Source organism: Coturnix japonica, chromosome 4, assembly GCF_054131305.1.
Source record: "Coturnix japonica strain WE chromosome 4, WE-NBRP24, whole genome shotgun sequence".
Classification (NCBI taxonomy): domain Eukaryota; kingdom Metazoa; phylum Chordata; class Aves; order Galliformes; family Phasianidae; genus Coturnix; species Coturnix japonica.
The window spans coordinates 80723149-80740950 of record NC_140666.1 but is presented as its reverse complement, the minus strand read 5'-3'; the positions used below and the strand labels follow the sequence as shown (position 1 = coordinate 80740950).

At 43.5% G+C, this 17802-nt stretch overlaps 1 long non-coding RNA gene across 7 annotated transcripts in view; it reads left to right on the top strand.

The window, feature by feature from the left end:
* Positions 1 to 12511, top strand: part of LOC107314078 (uncharacterized) — a 32342-nt gene extending 19831 nt beyond the window's left edge. For 4 of the 7 annotated variants that reach the window (XR_014946016.1, XR_014946020.1, XR_014946019.1 and 1 more), the window contains 3 exons: positions 448 to 559; positions 6967 to 7013; positions 7436 to 7572. This is a non-coding gene — a long non-coding RNA (uncharacterized LOC107314078). Of the gene's footprint in view, positions 1 to 447; positions 560 to 6966; positions 7014 to 7435; positions 8481 to 12395 lie in introns of those variants that run through there. The other 3 variants (XR_014946018.1, XR_014946017.1, XR_014946021.1) reach the window with 3 other exon arrangements.
* The last annotated feature ends 5291 nt before the right edge of the window (positions 12512 to 17802 follow it).

Sequence of the window (17802 nt, the reverse complement as noted above, 5' to 3'; positions counted from 1 at the left end):
AAAAGTCTCACTGGAGAACCCTGGAAACAGAAAAGTCTGCTACTTCTTGTTCTGTTATTAAAAATAGTAAAGCACAGGCTCCCATCCCTGCTCTGTCACAAAAAAATGTCTCAGTTCTGACTTGAGGAGACAAGATTTATGCAGAACTATTTGGACTGATGGGTTCAGATCCTGGCAAAGGAATTTCATAAGGCTTGAATGCTGTTAGAGTCCCATGAGTAATTTATATTGCACGTACAAGACTTATTTGCACATTTGTTGGGCTCTAACCTATTAAAGAGTCATTTTAGAAAGTGTGATGAATTGGAGGAACATCAGATATCAGCTTTTCTAACTCCTCCTGCAGTGGAGAACAACTGTCTTCCCCAAATAAAAAACCAGACCTTTCAACCAAAATGCAGTCAGTGTTACACTGTTAACTATCTCAAAAATGCTCTGTTTTCACAGGTTTGCAGTGCCTAGGCCGGAGGAGGCTGGAGGAAAATGGGCACTCCTCATGGAAAGACAGAAGATGCAGTGACAGCAGGTACACGACTGAGAGACAGAGAGCTCACATGAGGTAGGGAGAGCTGCAGGAATCTCTGGCTTCAGTCAATACCTGCCCTTTATTACACACTAATTATTTCCACTGCAAGCCCTGCTGCTCTGCTGCCCATACTCTGATGGAGCAGCTCAGGTTTTATCCCTGGGCCCAGGTACCAGCATGCAGGCAATGGGATGATTCCAGCACGTTTCAGAAAACACTGAAAGATCTTGACTGAAAAACTGGTTGAATTTAACCTCAGCCAGTGAGTAGTCACTGTTTGGGTGCAGTTACCTGCCCATGGACACCTTGAGGTCTAGATTATAATGTTATGCAACGTTGTCCCAGGTATCACTTTGCCAATACAAAGAATAAGCTACATATTCTCATCTGGGTGCCCTTCAGCACCCCCATAGTGCTGCTAATTCTGAATAGCCTGACCACTGCAATTGGACCTTTAGTTTCTTCAAGAAGATCCTTGGCCTCGTGCAAGTTTTAGTCTTGTCCCTGTGAGTTCTCTGTTTCTACACTGAGATAAAAATCAATGATGGGATACACAGAGCCTCTTTCCTTCCCATTGCAAAGGGAGATTTTTGGTTAAAGAAAGGATGCAGCAACAATTCCACAGGAATGAGGACCTGGAAAAGCTGTACTGCCTCCAGGCCCCAGTGCAATGGTCCCTCTCATCAGTCCACCTCTGTGCCTCCACTCCTGTAAAACTAGTTCTCAAAACGCGGGTGTGTGTTGCAGGGCAGAAGGATCACAGTGTAAAAAAACCCAGCAGCTTTGAGCAGGAGAAGGAGAATGAAATATAGGGCTGGAGAGAGAAAGGAGACCCAGAAGAGCAGCAGTTGATTCATGCATAAATCAGCAGAATCTGCTATCACCCAGCCAGATTACTGAGTTATCCATCCTGAACCTGAACAGCTTCCAAATGCTACACTGCAGATTCAGCTTATCTAATTCAATACGTTTCAGAAGCTTCGCTCTGCGTGCCTCTCCAGACTTATTTTGCAAAAAAATGCAGGAAAAAATCAGCAGCTCCCATTCACATCACAGCTCCTGAATCTGTTGTGCTCGGGTTTGCTCTGTAACCACAGGGTGATGCTTTCTCAACAGATGCTGGTTTCAAACAGAATAGCCGAGGTTATTATTAAAGGCAGGGTATTGGTCCTCTTTTTGAGGCTTTGCTGCAGATGTCACTCATGACCATAGTTATTTCTGCTTGATACAGCTCAATGTCTTGTAAAGCCTAGGAGCAGTCCCTGAAGGCAGGCTGTGTCCTTCCTAGAGACTGGCTTAACTTCCTTCAAATACACCCACCCCGCAGGAGAAAACTTGATCTGAACAGCTCTTGTCAGCATAGGTCACAATGGACAGTACAAATTCCATAGAGGCCTTACAGTGTGAGTCAATGCTCCCAGCCACCTTGGGCCATGCTCAGGAGTGTGCTGGAGTGGGATCCAATGCTGTGTGGGGAATGCAGGACATTTCTGCTGTGCAGTCCTTTCCCCAGGGTAGGAAGGGCTTTGGCAGACTGCTGTCCTGCAATAGCTGGCCCAGTCTGTGTGTCATACCATAGTTTTCTCCTTGCAGTATCTCCAGCAAACCCATGGATGTCCCCTGAACAACTCCTGTGCCTCAGAAACCCATGTGAAGCTCATGCTTTGCACTTCTACATAACCCCACTAAGGCCCTCCAGAAACTGGGCTGGTACAGTGTCTTCTGAGGAAAGAAATATTCCATGATGATGTCCTGCCAGGGAAAGAAATGTAGTCTTTAAATATAAGAGTGGATTTATTACATGAGAAAAATCTAGTGTGGGTTTTGTCAGCATGTTTTTAATACTTTCTGATTCGGAGGAGAAAAAATTATTACCACTGTAGGTGCCAAATCAACTGCCACTTCCCAGCCATCCCCAAGGAGGGGACAGTGTGTCACCTGGCTGTGGGCAGAGGCTGAGGGCAATGACAGCTGGTTTTTAATCACATATCACTGGGTTTAATATAGCTCAGGTTTATAGTGGTTACTTAGTGGCTGTTTTATGACCCTTGTGATGTGACTCTGGATTTCCTCCAGTTTCTGGTAGACAAGATCTCATGTGATTCACTGTTCTGTTATTCTCACACTGCTGTCCCTTCCCCTTCCTTGTGCCTCAGGGGAGCTCTGGTTGGTTGGTCACTGTGTCCTTTTTCAGGTTTTGGGATATATTTGTCAGGGTTTCAGGTGAGACCTCAATCAGATGAAGTATCCATGGACCTCTTAAAGCCCGTGCCATAGCAGAAAAGTTTGACTGGTTTAAGTATACCCGTTAATCTTTGAGATGCCATTTATTCCAGTAGGCACAGACACTTGCTGTTGTTTCACTGTCTGCCTTCTTATTTATGATCTTTATCCTCATACTCAGTGCAGAAATTGCGCCTCTAACTCTTCCGTATGTCATCCTGAAAGAGTCTTCAAAAAATCTCTGTTCTACTTTGTTACCACAACCTGCTTTTGCAAACAAAATCTTGTCCCATGCCAGGACAACAGTAGGGTGCAAGTCCAGCTTTAGGGGCTTCTCTCCTTGGTATCCTTGATTCTTTATTTCATAACATAAATGGAATCCATTTGGGAAATAATCAGCTTCTATTGCTCGGAGTAGCAGTGATCAGGTACTGTTCCTTCAGGTATTTGAAAAAAATATCCGTGTACATGAATATACCACAAAAGCAGGAGTTTGGAGCCTGAGAATCAGGGAATGAAGAGAAGATCACAGATGGTTGGCCTTTGTGACTGTAACAGCCACTTCAAGTCCTGGCTTCTCAATAGTTAGTGAAAGGGAAGGAAGCTTAATGAAAAACGTGAGGTATCCCATGGAGGACTGAGGAGCACAGCATCCAAAGAAGTCTCCTGCTATACAGTGGTGGGGGCAGTTTCTGTTTTGGGCAAAGAAGGAAATGGTGACTGGCCCATGGGATGGCTGCTGAACAGGAAAGAAACTTCCCCTTTCTGATTAATTTTAACTTTTGGCTCTGAATATTAGAAGGTACATTTGCAACAGATGTTTCATGAGGAGAAACCTCTTTAATCCCTTCCTTCGGGCTAAATAGCTTTACAAAATCCTCCCCAGAGCTTTGATAACCCAGTAAAAATAACAGCTGAGCTACAGATGATCACTAATCTTGCTGTATGCTTTTGATCACAATGCGGATGGCCAGTAATTTCTCACATGTAATGGGGTTTTTGCTTGGATCTGACATAAGATGCACTTTTTAAAAGTCCTGATGATGTCGATTAAGAAATTAGAAGACCATGTTCTCAGATCATCAAACATAAGCCACTTTCAATAACTACAAGATGAGTACAGAGTCTACCAGGACAAATTATTTCAGGGTTAGCATAAGATTGAGTTAATATGGTTTAACAAGGCAAATATTACATTTTAAGATTAGAAAACAAAATACTTCCGTGTCCCAAATGATGCAGTCATACTGGGATCTATTTTGAATGAATACCTCGATCTCTGGAAGCAACAAGGTCAGAGTTAGATCAGCACTGGGCAGTTCTCAAAAACCCAGCCATGAGAACTGTTAAAAGATATGTAAACAACTAGAGACACCTATGAGAGGTATTATTAACATTCTTTACTTATCTTGCCATAGTACCTGGAGCCTTAAGTCAGGAATTGGAACCTCCTTGGGGCAGGGTACTATGCATAGATTTGAGCAGACCTCCTTAAATGAATACAGAATACTGCATTTAGAGACCAGTATGTGTTAAGACATAGGATTCCACGTGTCTTCATCAATGCCTCTACCAATCAGAATGAATAACATCTTAAGTGGAGATTTTTAGGTGTAAAATCAGCAGCAGCACATGGTCTGCCAAGAGCCAGGTGCAGATTAAACCACTGGCTTTAGGCTCTGGGGCTTCTGGAGTCACATGGCTTCAACAGCATCTAAATTGTTTCTAAACTTAGATTATTTTTAAAAAGGAATTTTAGCTTTGCCCTTTTTTTCCTTTAGCATTGCTGCTGTATGTAGGTCAGTGGCCAGCCTGCTGGAGCAAATGGTCCTTGATCTTGCAGCAGAAGCTGGTCTGGAGAGAAAATGAAGGCTCAAGACTTTGTGAAGAGTTTTTTTTTTAGATGGAGTCAAAACCTGTTGGCACAGCTGTTAATTATCATTTTAATTCCTGGGCTTTTAGAAGGCTAAAGTCAGTGTCTGCTAAACCCGCCTGTCTTTGGTAGAATCTCTCCTTTATCTCAGGGCCCCATCCTACTCCATATGTCCTGAAGTGTTTGCTTTCAAGATTTTCCAGAGAGGACCAGGAAGGTGGAGTCCTGGCCCAGTGAGTCAGGGTAGAGCTGCCTGCAGGACAACAGGGCCACTGTCTTTGCTCCTTTAGCTGCTACCTGTGCACAGCACTTTGCCTACGGCCTGGGAATATGAATACACTTATATTTATCTGGACAGCAATAAAGGAATTTGATCCTGGATGGAAAGTATAACTGCTGTCTTGGTTTAAGAGTCCATCCCAGTGCTGCTTTGAAAGCAGACAGAGTCCCTGGTAAATGAAGACAAGCCTAAGGCAGAACCTCTCCAGGGATTGAGGGGGCAAAGGGTAAAGGTGATTCATATGTTTGAAAGACAAAAGCAAAGCTAAAATGACTGTGCTGAGAGTCCTGCAGTGCTTCTCAAGTCAGAGATATCAGGGCAATGAAGATATTCTCTGTAGGTGATATAAAACTTGCAGTACCCATAGCAATGTGTTATTCTGCTGAGGCACCATCATAAGAGGAAGCATTTAATCATGGTCTCTGCCTCTTCCCTCAAGATGATGCAGCAAAAAGTACAAGTACTTCCTTAGCATTCACAATTTCAGCTCTAAATATAGCCATAGGAAACTATTGTATTTCTTTTATTCTGCTTTCCCACTGTCTTGATTCTTTCCTTTCCTCTGCAAGCCCAGGGCATTATTCTCACTGGGGACACTGAGCTGATGGCTTGCTTGCTTTCATTATCAACTATCGCTTTCCATTTCAGCACTGTTATCCTTCACTCAGACTTTGAAACAAAGGTAATATGTGCATAGACAACAAGCGATATCCTATAACAAAGCCTCTATGGCTTTTGTGTTTAGTCGTGAATCCTCTCCTATCATCCCATGTTGTTGAGCAGTTGCAAAACCTAATACTCTTTGCTTATCAATTGGAATTGGGAACCAAGCACTTTTTCTAAAATACTTTTAAGGCTTTTTCTCCAAGCAAGAATCTTAATCCTGCCGTCACCACAGAACCAAGGTCTGCATCTTGTGTGATGGCCATAGGTCAGCATTCCTGTAGCCTGGCAGGAGGAAGGCCACTGCCTCTGATCCCCGTGTACAGCTGAAGTCTGGTGCTGACTGAAAAGAGCGATACTACACCCATTAACCCCAAACCACTATTAGATAGATATTTAAAGCTACTGAACTGAACCCTTCCCTCATCAAAAGTGTCAGGAAAATAAAATGATTTGTCCCTCTATTTCTATTAATGCTGAGATCTGCAGAAAACTGCCTACCTACAGAGAGGTCTTTTGCTTGTGCTTCTGCAGATAATAACAAAGTTAGCACTGTTTCATTTTACTGCTGTAAAGTTAGGGGGACTTACAAAAGCAAACCTAAGGCACAGCTTTATTTTATCTGTACCATGATGAAATCAGTTCATTAATGAGGTAATTGGGCATAGCCTGAGCAAATTGCAAGCAACATATTCAGCCACTAAAGTGCTCCTCTTCTGGGCGCTGAAAGATGGAGCTGATGTGTTACTGGTTAAACTGCAGGACACAACAGCAGCCTCCTGCACCAAGGGGAGAATAGCTCTTCTGCTTGATCTCTGGGGGCATTGCATGAGAAAAATCCTTCAGTTTGCTATTTACAAAATAAGCAGCAGAGCAGGGACCTGCCTTGCTCTGCTGTGCTTAACTGGTTTCATCCCATCATTCCTTACCTTCCCTGTGCTGGCATTACCCTGGGTTTACCTGGGACTCGGGATCTCCTTTGGATCCTCTCCAGCTCCCCTCCAGCCACAGCTTTGGGCTTTCTCTTCCTCTCAGCTGTTTCATTTGGGATCAGTACATCCCTGCTCAGCTCTCTTACCCATTTCTTCTCAGGAATCTTTCGTTCTTTCTGAATGCAACAGTCAATAGCTACCTAATACTTCAGAGACCCACTTCTGCCTGTCATAAAAGAAAAGAAAATGTTATTGGCAATTGTGTTGACTGAAAAGTTGTAAAATCATGATGAAAAATATCAGTGCACTTATTTGGATGTAATGGAAATGTCTATTAGACAAAAATAAGCCAATCTATCTGTAGACTGTTCTGCTGCCTAATCCTGCTGCATAAGACAATGTATGCAGCTATTTAGCACCTGCTGGAGAGCACTGTGCTGGTAAAGATGTTGCTTTTCTCTCCATACAGATAATGACCAGATAATTTAGACAGTGCTGTGACCCAGAGGTTTTCAGGTGAGTACAGGAGTAAAAATCTCAAGTAGGGGGAAAAATAATTGGAATGAGTCTAGGGAAGAAAATGGCCTGAAAAAGCTGTATAAAAGCACAGTCAATTAGCTGCTGTAATGACTAATTTCCATGTGGGTGGCTCAGAGAGCAGACTGTTAGAACCTGAACATGGGAAAGGTGCCTCAGAAAGGGACCTAAGAGCATTTGTGCATCCCCTGGGGGGCACGAGGATGCTGGGCAAGCACTGAACCTCACCTGGGCTGTAGACATGGAACTGCGTTTGCTAAACAGAGATGTAACTTGGATGTTGTGTTGATGAATATGATTTAGAGGGAAGTATTGGTAATGGTTGGACTAGATGATCTTCTAGGTCTTTTCCAACCTTGATAATTCTGTGATTCTGTAAATTCTTCCATGTGTCTAAGCAGGAGTCACCCAACCTTTAACACCAGTTACAGTAGTGTCCGGCTTCTCTGAGCTGGAGAAAGAGGAGAAAGAGAAGGAGATGCCTCCTGCCCTGATGAGACCTTTCCATCCTGCTATATGGGCTCAACAGAGAGACGAATGACTTGGGAATGTGGCCCAACCTTTCAGTGGTTTTGGAGCTCACCTGGCAAAGACCATCTTTTCAGCTGTGCCAGATATGTATTTTAAGTAGCTATTGATTAAAATATAAAATGTGCCCTTGCAGAGTATCTAGGACACAGCCACCTGCGCTGCTGCCAAAATACTTGATCTGCCAGGCTCCAGGGACTCATTGTTCAGCCTCTCCAGTCTCTTACACAACAGAGGGACCAAGTGGCAGAAGCTCCCTGTGTCCAGCCCCAAGCTGGGTTTATTGGGAAGATAAACCCAATGATTTTCTGGGAGGTGTGGTTTTTTTTCCCATGAATCTTTACTTTTTTCTGTGATTATTCTGAAGGTTGTACAAAGAGGGACCTTCTCAGGTAATGCCACAATGTAAACAGATCCTGGAATATGTTAATCACTGGAAGGTACCTACTGTTAATCCAAATGTATATTGTTCCATATAAGACAACAAAGAGTATCTATTGGCTGGTTTGCTCTTAGCTGACTTTTTGAGCCTTTAAGCCTTTTCTCCTTTGGAACTTACCATAGATGAATATTTCCTTATCTTCACTTGTGAGTAATATTGTCTCCCACATCTATTATTTTCTGTTAACCTAACTAAAACAAACACAAGCTGTCCACAATCAGTAGCTCATACTTGCTGAGCTGCTAGCTGTGTTGTCTTTTCTTTTCCCTTAAAGCTGCCTTATATGGTCTGTTAAACAGTCTCATCCTTTGTAATACTTAGGCCTAGGAGCTAAGATTAAACGGTGGGTACAAAAACAGGTCCAGCACCTCTGCAACCTGACTAAAGTTTACTCGGGGAAGGAAACACAGCCCATTCTGGGTAGATGTAGTGAAAATCAATGGTACTGGGGAATAAAATCAGTGGATTGAAAGAGATTTAAATGACTCTAATGAAGTGCTTTTAGTTTGATAATGTATTCTGAAAAGTCACTTTTGTTCCATGATAAGGTGGGAGCTATATGTTAATTTCTTTTATTCCTGGATCATTTTCTCTCTGAGGTGTCATCAGTTGAATTTTCAGTACTACATTGAGATGAATATTCATCACAGAGTCGGAGCTTTTGAAAGAACTGCAGGGAAAAAAAAGACACTGCAAAAGCCCCACACCCTTCGCTTCCTTCCCTCTGCACCAGCTCTGTGCTGTCAGGGATGCTCTCATAGCTCTCCAGGTATCCCTGGGTGGCTGCAGCAGAGCAGCAGAGCCCAGGGGAGCACCTCAGCAGGGCTAAAGGGAAATGCTGGCTGCGGGCAACTCATCCCGCCTGCCATGGGATGAGAAGTGTTGATTTAGAGAGAAGATTGCCACTGTGTTAAGAACACTTCTGGGCTTTTATTGAATCTTAAGACCAATTCTTCAAATTTGTCTCAATAGGAGAGTGTGGAGTTTTAGGCCCAAAGAGGAAGAAAAAGGTTGTATGTGATGCCACCTAGTGGTAAAAACAGTAATAATGTCTGCGAGAATGGATGTTTCTGGGATATATAGAGGAAATCTATGATCCCTGCAACCCCTGAGTGTCATTCAGCGTGGCTGTGTATCACACTGTTGTACCACAACGATCTGGAGACTCAGCTGGAGGTCCAGCTTCAGCCTCACTCAACACAGCAGAACCCAGCCCTTGGTCCAGCTCTGGGTATATATATGTGACAGGGGAAGTGGCCGCTTCACAAGGGTGGGGACAGGAACCACCTGGCTCTGAGGACTACATGAGCATGACACCAAATGGGATGGTCCTGAAGATGAAGGAAATGAAATCGCTGGTGGATGTGTACCTGTAATGTGCTCCAAAGCCTGCATTGCTTTGGTCTCTGTGTAGCTGGAAGCTGTTGCTTATCTCTGGGGAGACCTCACTGTGGCCTTCCAGTACTTGAAGGGAGTGTATAAACAGGAAGGGGAATGGCTGTTTACAAGGGTGGATAGTGACAGGACAAGGGGGGGTGGTTTTAAACTGAGACAGGGGAGGTTCAGGTTAGAGATTAGGAGGAAGTTTTTCACACAGATGAATGTAAACAGCTGCATGTCTGAGGGTTGTGATCAGGCTGTGCACACACACATCCTGATGGCTGCATCCCAGGGAGGCTGCTGCATAAAACCTGCCTCCAGCTGCTTTCACAGCTCCAACAGCATTTATCCTTGCCTGGGCTCTGCCCTCGGATGGATATCGAGCCTTTTGGATAAGAACAGCATTTTAAAAAGCTGAGAGAGAGAAACTGCTCCATACGTGTTACCCATTAAGCCCAGGCTCTTCCACAAAGGAGTAGACATCAGCATTCAAGACAGGAATGTAAGCTGAGAAAGATTTATTTTTACAGCCTAGCATGCTTGTAAACTGCATCTCAGTACATGGAAGGGATGACGGCATCCATAGCAGGAGCATATGGAGCACAGGCAAAGATGGCATCTTGCAAGCATTTTGACAACTATTTGGCTGCTTTCTGCTCAAAATATTTATGACAGCATCAAATCAGGGCTGCCACAAAGATGTCAAAGTCTTTGAAATCCACTTGGAAATCACCGTTTCCATCCAGATTCTTGAAGACTTTATTATTAGCATCCTTGTCCTTTCTCATCTGCAAAAGAACAGGAACAGGCCAGAACCCCAGAGCACTCTTGCCAATATCAATATCCCAATATCAAGCGTGTGAGGCATGAGGACAATGCCTAGGAGGTGGGGTGTCTCTGCATAAGAAGACCAGGGCCCGAGGGAGTGGCATGGAGCTGTGTTGAGGAGGGGTGGGTGGGGGCCAGGGAAAGGGGCTGCACCAGAGGGCAGTGGGCATGGAATGGGCTGTGCAGGGCAGTGGGCACAGCACTGAGCTGCCAGAGATCAAGGAGTGCTTGGACACTGCTGTCACACACAGGGTTTGGGTTTTGGGTGGTGCTGTATGGAGCCGGGAGTTGGACTCGATGATCCTTGTGGGTCTCTTCCAACTCAGGACATCCTATGACTCCTTCTAAGTGATCCTAATTCTGCCTGACTAGATCACCACATGGATACCAAGCAAGATGACAGCCAAGCCAAGAGATGTGTGTTTTCTTAATAATTTTGACAAAATAAGAAGCATTTCTCTAGAAAAGCTCACAGAAGGTCTCTTTTTGTTTGGCTCAAGTCAAAGACCAGTTGGGCGCTGATCAATTCCAATGATTTTAGGAGTAAAAGCAGTTTTAGAAACGAGCAGGGGATGGCAGTAGAGATCTGTGTAACGCAGGAAGCAACTGCGGGCCTTTTGGTGGGGCTGAAGGAGCAAACAAAAATAGAGATCATTTGAACTTCTGGGATTGTTCCAGGACTGTACAGTAAGGACTGCCTGACCCGGACCCAGATGGCACCCTGTTTGCATTCTGTTTCTCTTAATAAATAACTAAATAAATGCTTCTTTAGAGCACTATGAAGGGACACAATTGCCCAAGTTTCATTGATGAGTGTGTCTGGGAAGCTTTGTTCCTTTTCAGACATAGAATCATAGAATTACCCAGGCTGGAAAAGAACTTAGAGATCACCAAGTCCAACCGCAGCCTAACCATAGTACCCTAACTCTAACAACACTCTGCTAAATCATATCTCTGATCAATATTAATTTTGTAAGTGCATATTGTTAAGTTATTTAGTGGAGAGCATGAACTAGTTTTAGCCTCGCAATTACTTCAGAAATGCTCGTGTGGGCTTTCTGTGTGCGTGTGCAAATATATACTTTATTGGTCTGTCCAGTCCTTCAGTCCTACGCCATGGATTCCTGTCTGCTTCTGATTGACTGAAGGCATTTCCAGGCAGTTGTGAGCTCAGCCATTACTCATTCTAGGACCAGGAATAAAGGAGTATTTTAAGGACTCTTTCATAGAACATTCTTGAAAATAGTAATAAAAATTATGCACATATAAATGCCAGTAAAATAACAGCAGGTATAATAATGCCTATTTTTCTGAACTAAGACTTACATTCTCTGTTGCTTTCTTGCAGTTATTAGCTTTTAAGACAAGATGCTGTTGATTTAAGTTTATCTAAAACAAACGCGTTTGTTTAGAGTACTGACATAAAATTGTTTCTCATATATGTGTGTATATATATATGTATGTTTGCATATATATAGATAGATTTATTTTTCCTAGAATAGGTAAAAATGGAAATGGAGCTGGAGACTGGAACATAGCAGCGTAATTAGCTAATTAGCTTCTTGGAAAATTATGTTCTGTTTCCAGTGATTTCAGGAAATAACCTGAACCAGGAAGAGCAGCAATGAGCAATGTGAGGTGGTGGTGCCTGGCCAGGGACCCTGCTTGGGAATGGCCTTTGGGGATCCCTGCATTCTGTAGTCCAAGGGGGGAATGGCTCCACAGATTTTTGTAGACCAAAAATCAAATGACAATTGTTTTTTGAGTTTCCATACTCGTTTTAATGATGGGTGAAAGGTTTATTTTTGTTTGTTTTTCTTGATGTGGATGTATCGTAACTCACATACAGGCCCATAACAAGGAATAGGACATTTACTGTAGATAACTTATGGGCCACAACCACTCATCTAAAACATTTTCCGACACATTTTCTTCCTCTCATCCAGAGTCATCCAGATTCTTACTCTGAATATTGCATCTGCATTTAATTTGTGAGTCATAAATCCAGCAGGCATGGATTTCATACAGTGATTTCACCCAGCATACATGGAAAGAGCCTAAATCATATTAAGTACCCTGTCTGCAGTGCCTGAGAAGAGCCTGGCCTCATGTATTTGTCTCCCACCTCCCTTTAGATAGATATAAACATGAATCAGATCCTCTCTCAATTGTCTTCTCCCCAGGCTGAACTGGTCCAGGTTACTCAGCCTTTCCTCACACAGGAGATGCTGCCGGCCCTTATTCATCTTTGTGACCCTCTGTCAGAATCCTTCTAGGAGACCCTTCAAGACTCTACACTTGTTCTTGTTAAATCTCATCCATTATTCATGGTTATGCATCATTTTGATGTACACACTGAGTATGTAAATAAAGGAAAATTAATTGTAGAAATATGTTGATTCCCCATCTTCAGTCAAGATCTTTTACTGGCGACATGGCTACCTGTGACATCATACAAGATTATAAACCCAGGAATAAGTCAATGAATTTTGAAGACAAAAACCAATCCATTTCAAAGGTTTTCTCAATATGAGAATCAGTTCTATGTTTCTATCAGCTTTATTCAAGAGATGTGCTTCAAAATGTTTCAGTAGTGTTCTTGTCCTTTTCTAACACATAACCAAAGCAAGAACATAAAACATGGCTATTAAAGAGAAACCAGTTCCTCCCACTCGAGGAAACCTGAACAAAATGAAGTGTCTACTTGACACTTTCTCTGGGCTTTGGATCATGTTCATCAACATTAGTGACCATAGAGGAAGAGAAAAAAGTGCCCCCAAAAGACAGAGGGGGGACATCATTAGCTTCAGCCAACAGGAAGCTTCATTGCAACCACACCTTTGCCATGGAACTCGGCAGAAAAGGCAGCCTCATCCCTGACCTGCTCTTCTGTGCAAACAAAGGTGACGTGAGGTTTTCAGAAGGTGCCTCAAAAATGCTAAAGCACAAAATAGACCACAGGATTTGAATGTCTAGTAATGGAAAGGTCATTTTGGTGGCAACGTCTGCTTTCTATTTTTATTTTATTTTAATGTTATGTATTTGTATTCAAGTGCATACACACACCCCAGAACTGCTCAGACTTTCAATTCACGTGCTTCGTATTGCTTAAATATTTTCTTCTAAATTGCTTTTCTTTAAAAATAGCAGCTTGGTGCACAAGGCACAGAACAGACCATCCCTGACTGTTTGCAAAACAAAGCAGAGTACAGATAGGAGGCCATACAGGAGAGCAAGAAATGCTTTGATGCCAACCCACCACTCCAGCTCTCAGGAACGTGAGCTGGGAGTTGGCGATGGGTTAAACTTTACATCAGTCTCCATGCAAACCATCAGTTACTTCCTTGCAGTTTCTTTCTTCGAGGAATGTTGTAGACAACGGCTTGGATGAGGCATTACAGATAATTTATACAGAATTAGGTCCTGCTGCCCTGACTTGGGCCAGAAGTATAATTTATTAACATGATGCTGATGTGCAGAGTCACGTTGTTTCCAGAAACCATTCAGATGCTGAAGTTCCGTGGCACTTGGCCAGGCGCTCAGGCTTAAACGTGATCTACACGACCTTGCCCTGATTTTCTCTCAGAGAATAAATTTCACCCTGTGCTCTTTGCAGCAGCTTCTGCTTTGGAAAAGTCTGACTAAATACATTCATCAGCTCTAACGAGCCATTTATGTCACCATCACTGCCAGGAGAGCTGAAAGGTTAAACTTCTCTTAGAGCTTCTCATCCCCGAACGTTTACCCCAGAAGGTTTGCAGAACAGCTTTCTGACAGGTTTCACTAGTTGTTAAGTACCTGAACGTAGGAAGCACGGGAGAAAACACAATTTGAAGTGATGAATTCAGTGTTTTTCTCACAGCAGCACTGAACAGCCCTTCCCTTTTCAATTACTATTGATGACACTCCCTTTTCTATTTGCCTTTTATGGAAAAACAAGCAGTGCATGTTCCATGCTGAGACGCAATTATCAAAACCCTCATTTCCTCCAGCATCCCGTTCTTCTATTGAATTCAGAGCACCATCACACTTCAGTTACTGAAGAGCAAGGCTTTCCATTGCACCAATTCTGAAAACATGCTCTGCATCTGGGTAATGGTTTTAAAGGTTATCTCACTCCCACAGCTCACACATGTACGTCTGGGGATTAAATGCTGCAGCTACTGAGGGGGTTCTGGCAATTTTTCAGGGTTGAAATCTGCATAGATCATTATTTTATCATTTATTTCTCAAAATACCCTTAAAATTGATTTCACGCATCCAATTAATAAGTGCATGCAATAAATAATTAAAGTTTAAAGACAGGTAAAGTCAAGCATACCAAAGCCGACTAACAGTAAATCAATATTTACAGTGTAAATACTTCTGTCTAGTTTTCAGCCCCTGATTGAATCATTTCCTGCATGCTACTCTGCATGGGATTTATACACTTCAGTGCTGAAGTTTCATGATATTGAGTCTTCCAGAGCTCTTTTGTTTTTTATTGTAGCAACAGGAAGAAGTTTTTCACTATTGTATTTCCAACAACCATGGTGCTTTGGTCACTCTCACACAGGCAGTCCACTTGTCACTTGCACTGCCTTCATCCTTATATAATTCTGCAGGCACACCCTGCTGAGCTGTGGTCAGCATGGGGGAAAGTCCCACGTTATGGTCAGAAAGAACAACAGAAAACCTCCCAAGGGGGTCATTTCAAGCAGCGGTCATGAGGATGACCCCCAGCAAATGACCAAAATGCAATGCCAACATGCTCAGCGTACTCGTCCCCTTGTAAAATATTACGTATGTGGTTTCAGAGCAGAAATAATACAGGATGCTTACCAGCCCCATAGCTCTGTCACAGCACCGTGGACAGGAAGGGTGAGAAAGCAGCTCTTGGTCTTTCTGACCAGCGGCTATCAGCCTCCCCCCACAGCCTCAACAACACATCAGCTGCTTTTTTCCATTTCCTTTCTTGCTCAATAGCAGCTCAGTATAGGGCTAGATGTTAATATTGAAGTTTGCATTTTAAAAAGGAGCTTAAAAAGCTACTACAAGAGTGGTATAAGATGGCATTAATTAAATAAAAACACCAGCAAACCAAACAGCCTTCATTGTACCTTCCCCAAGACAATTATAACATCAGAAATAAATTCTGACCATCATAGATCTATTCTGCTTTGTTTCTGCAGTTGTTTACAAAGGATGTGGTGATATGCATTGGTTTGGAGTCTGACTGCAATCGATGCAGTGCACAAAACTGCACTGAGGTAGGAAGGCCCAGTCTGTGAGACAGAATAAAAGCAACACATCTCCCTTAGGTGAGTGGAAACATGCGCCCCACATATGTGCGTCAGTTCCTTCTCAGGTGGTTCAGGTTTCCTTAAAGAGAAGATCTACTTGAAGATGGTAGTTTTCAATAGAGCAACAAGCAAAAACACCTTATCTCAGGTCAAGCATCACACACAGAAACATGACTATTGGGCCAATGGGCTGGGGGCTCCTCCTCCTGTCTGCTGCCAGGGATGCCTGATGCTATAGAGCCAGGGGTGCAGCTCCAGGCTCCTCTTCCTAGGAGTGAGGTTCAAGGCAGACTGCAGCATCCAGCAGCCAAACTGCCAAGAGTAGCTGCCCAAATGCCAGGTAGCTGAATGAAGCTGAGCTCCACAGGATCTCTGTGCAATGGAGCAGGCTGAGGTCTGCAGTACCAGGTGAAAGGAAACAGGCTGAAGTGCACCAGCTCCAAGCCAGTGCCACCAGTGGGATAGAAATGGGGAGGGCAGCTGCAGTTCACGGCTGCTGTCAGACAAGAATAAGACTTGATGAAGTGGAGATCCGTCTCCCCATGTGCCAGATGTTGGATACAACCATGTCAGCATTCAAAATATGAGCAGCTGTCATTAATAAGGAACTCTGCTACTAGAAACAACATTTAATCAACAATTTGTTACTGGTGCTGTAATGAAAATATGATTTACAGACTATGAAACTGTGGCCAGGTGGCAATCTTTGTTTAGTGGTTTTACTCATTATCTGAATATTGCACACATCTCTTCACAGAACTTATCTATAGAAGTGACCAGTAACACATAAAATGGCCAACATTACCACACCCACGTACATCTGTGAGGCATAACTGAGAGCTTCCTTGACCTGCTTTGAAGGTCACCTCTCCTGTTACTGCTTCTGACTCTGTGGTATAGGGAAAAAAAGCTGCAGGGTTTGCAGAAATCAAGGACAGTCATGTCTGTGAGCCCCAAAGGAATACGGCACAGCACAGTGCTCCACCACACAGCAGAAGTATCTGTAATAACAAGCTTAAGGACCAAAAAGACCAAGATTGTAAAGTGACCAAAGTTCAAAAGTAGGAGAAGAAAATCCTCTACATAAATGGTAGAGTAAGAAATAATTTCTCTCCTGCAGGGTGTGCTCACAGTTCAGCCATAACAGTGTATTTCAGGCAGCAGCATGCTGCAGAATGCCCCAGGGCAGGTTGCAGAACAGCCCAGGAACAGGACACGCATCCACAATATACTGCAGCACTTTGGGAGGGTGCTCCATGAGCTGCAGCCACCACAGCACGAGCAGAGCCAGAGCACGAGGTGTGCTGTAAAGCAAGGAGTTCACTGCAGGATGCTGAACAGCCAGCAGTCACATGCTGAGATGGCGCCAGCTGTTTAGAAGGGCTTTGGGAAGCTGCTCTGTGTCTAGCATAGCAGACACCTGGCAATAAATACACCTAATTATATTACATACAGCTTCATTTAAACCCAGTATTTCTTTGCACACAGCAGACTGCGTTCTCTGACAGACTTTCTGTAGCTCTGTGAATTAACTTCTTGCCCCTTTCCACAGGAACACAACACCTCCTGGCGCACCACCACTCATTCTATGGCATTGACAGCACAGACGACCTTTTCAGAGAGCAGACGTCATCCTGTATGCACTACTGTCTGCTTGGCCAAATGATTGCCATGACATGCATTTGCCTTTACTTTCTGCTGTTTCACAGAATCAACTGGGTTGGAAAACAGCCTTAAAGGACATCTAGCCCAGCTCTGCTGCATTCAACAGGGATACCTCTATAGGTTGACCAGGTGCCAGCCTGATCTTGAATGTCTCCAAGGTTGGGGCATCCACCAGCTCTCTGGGCAACACGTGCCAGTGTCTCACCACCCTCATGGTAAAAAATAACCTTCTTTATATCCAATGGCAATCTCCTCTCTTTTAGTCTGAAACCATTTCCCCTCATTCTGTCACAGCAGACTCTGCTAAAGAATCTCTCCCCTTCTTTCTTACAGCCCCCCTTTAAATACTGAAAGGCCACTCTCAGGTCTCTCTTCTCTTATCCAAGCTGAACAGCCCCAGCTCTCTCATCATGAAAAACTGATGTACAGAGGGGCTACCTGAAGAAATGCTTTTGCTGTTCAGAAAGTTGTTCAGTCCAGAAGATCTTTCAAAATAGAATGCATCCTATATTATTTCCACACTCTGGATATGGGGGAGGAGTTAGAATCATAGAATATCCTGGGTTGACAAGGACCACAGGGATCATTCAGACCATCTTAAAACAGCTGAGATGAAGACAGCTTTCTAAAATTGCTCTTACAA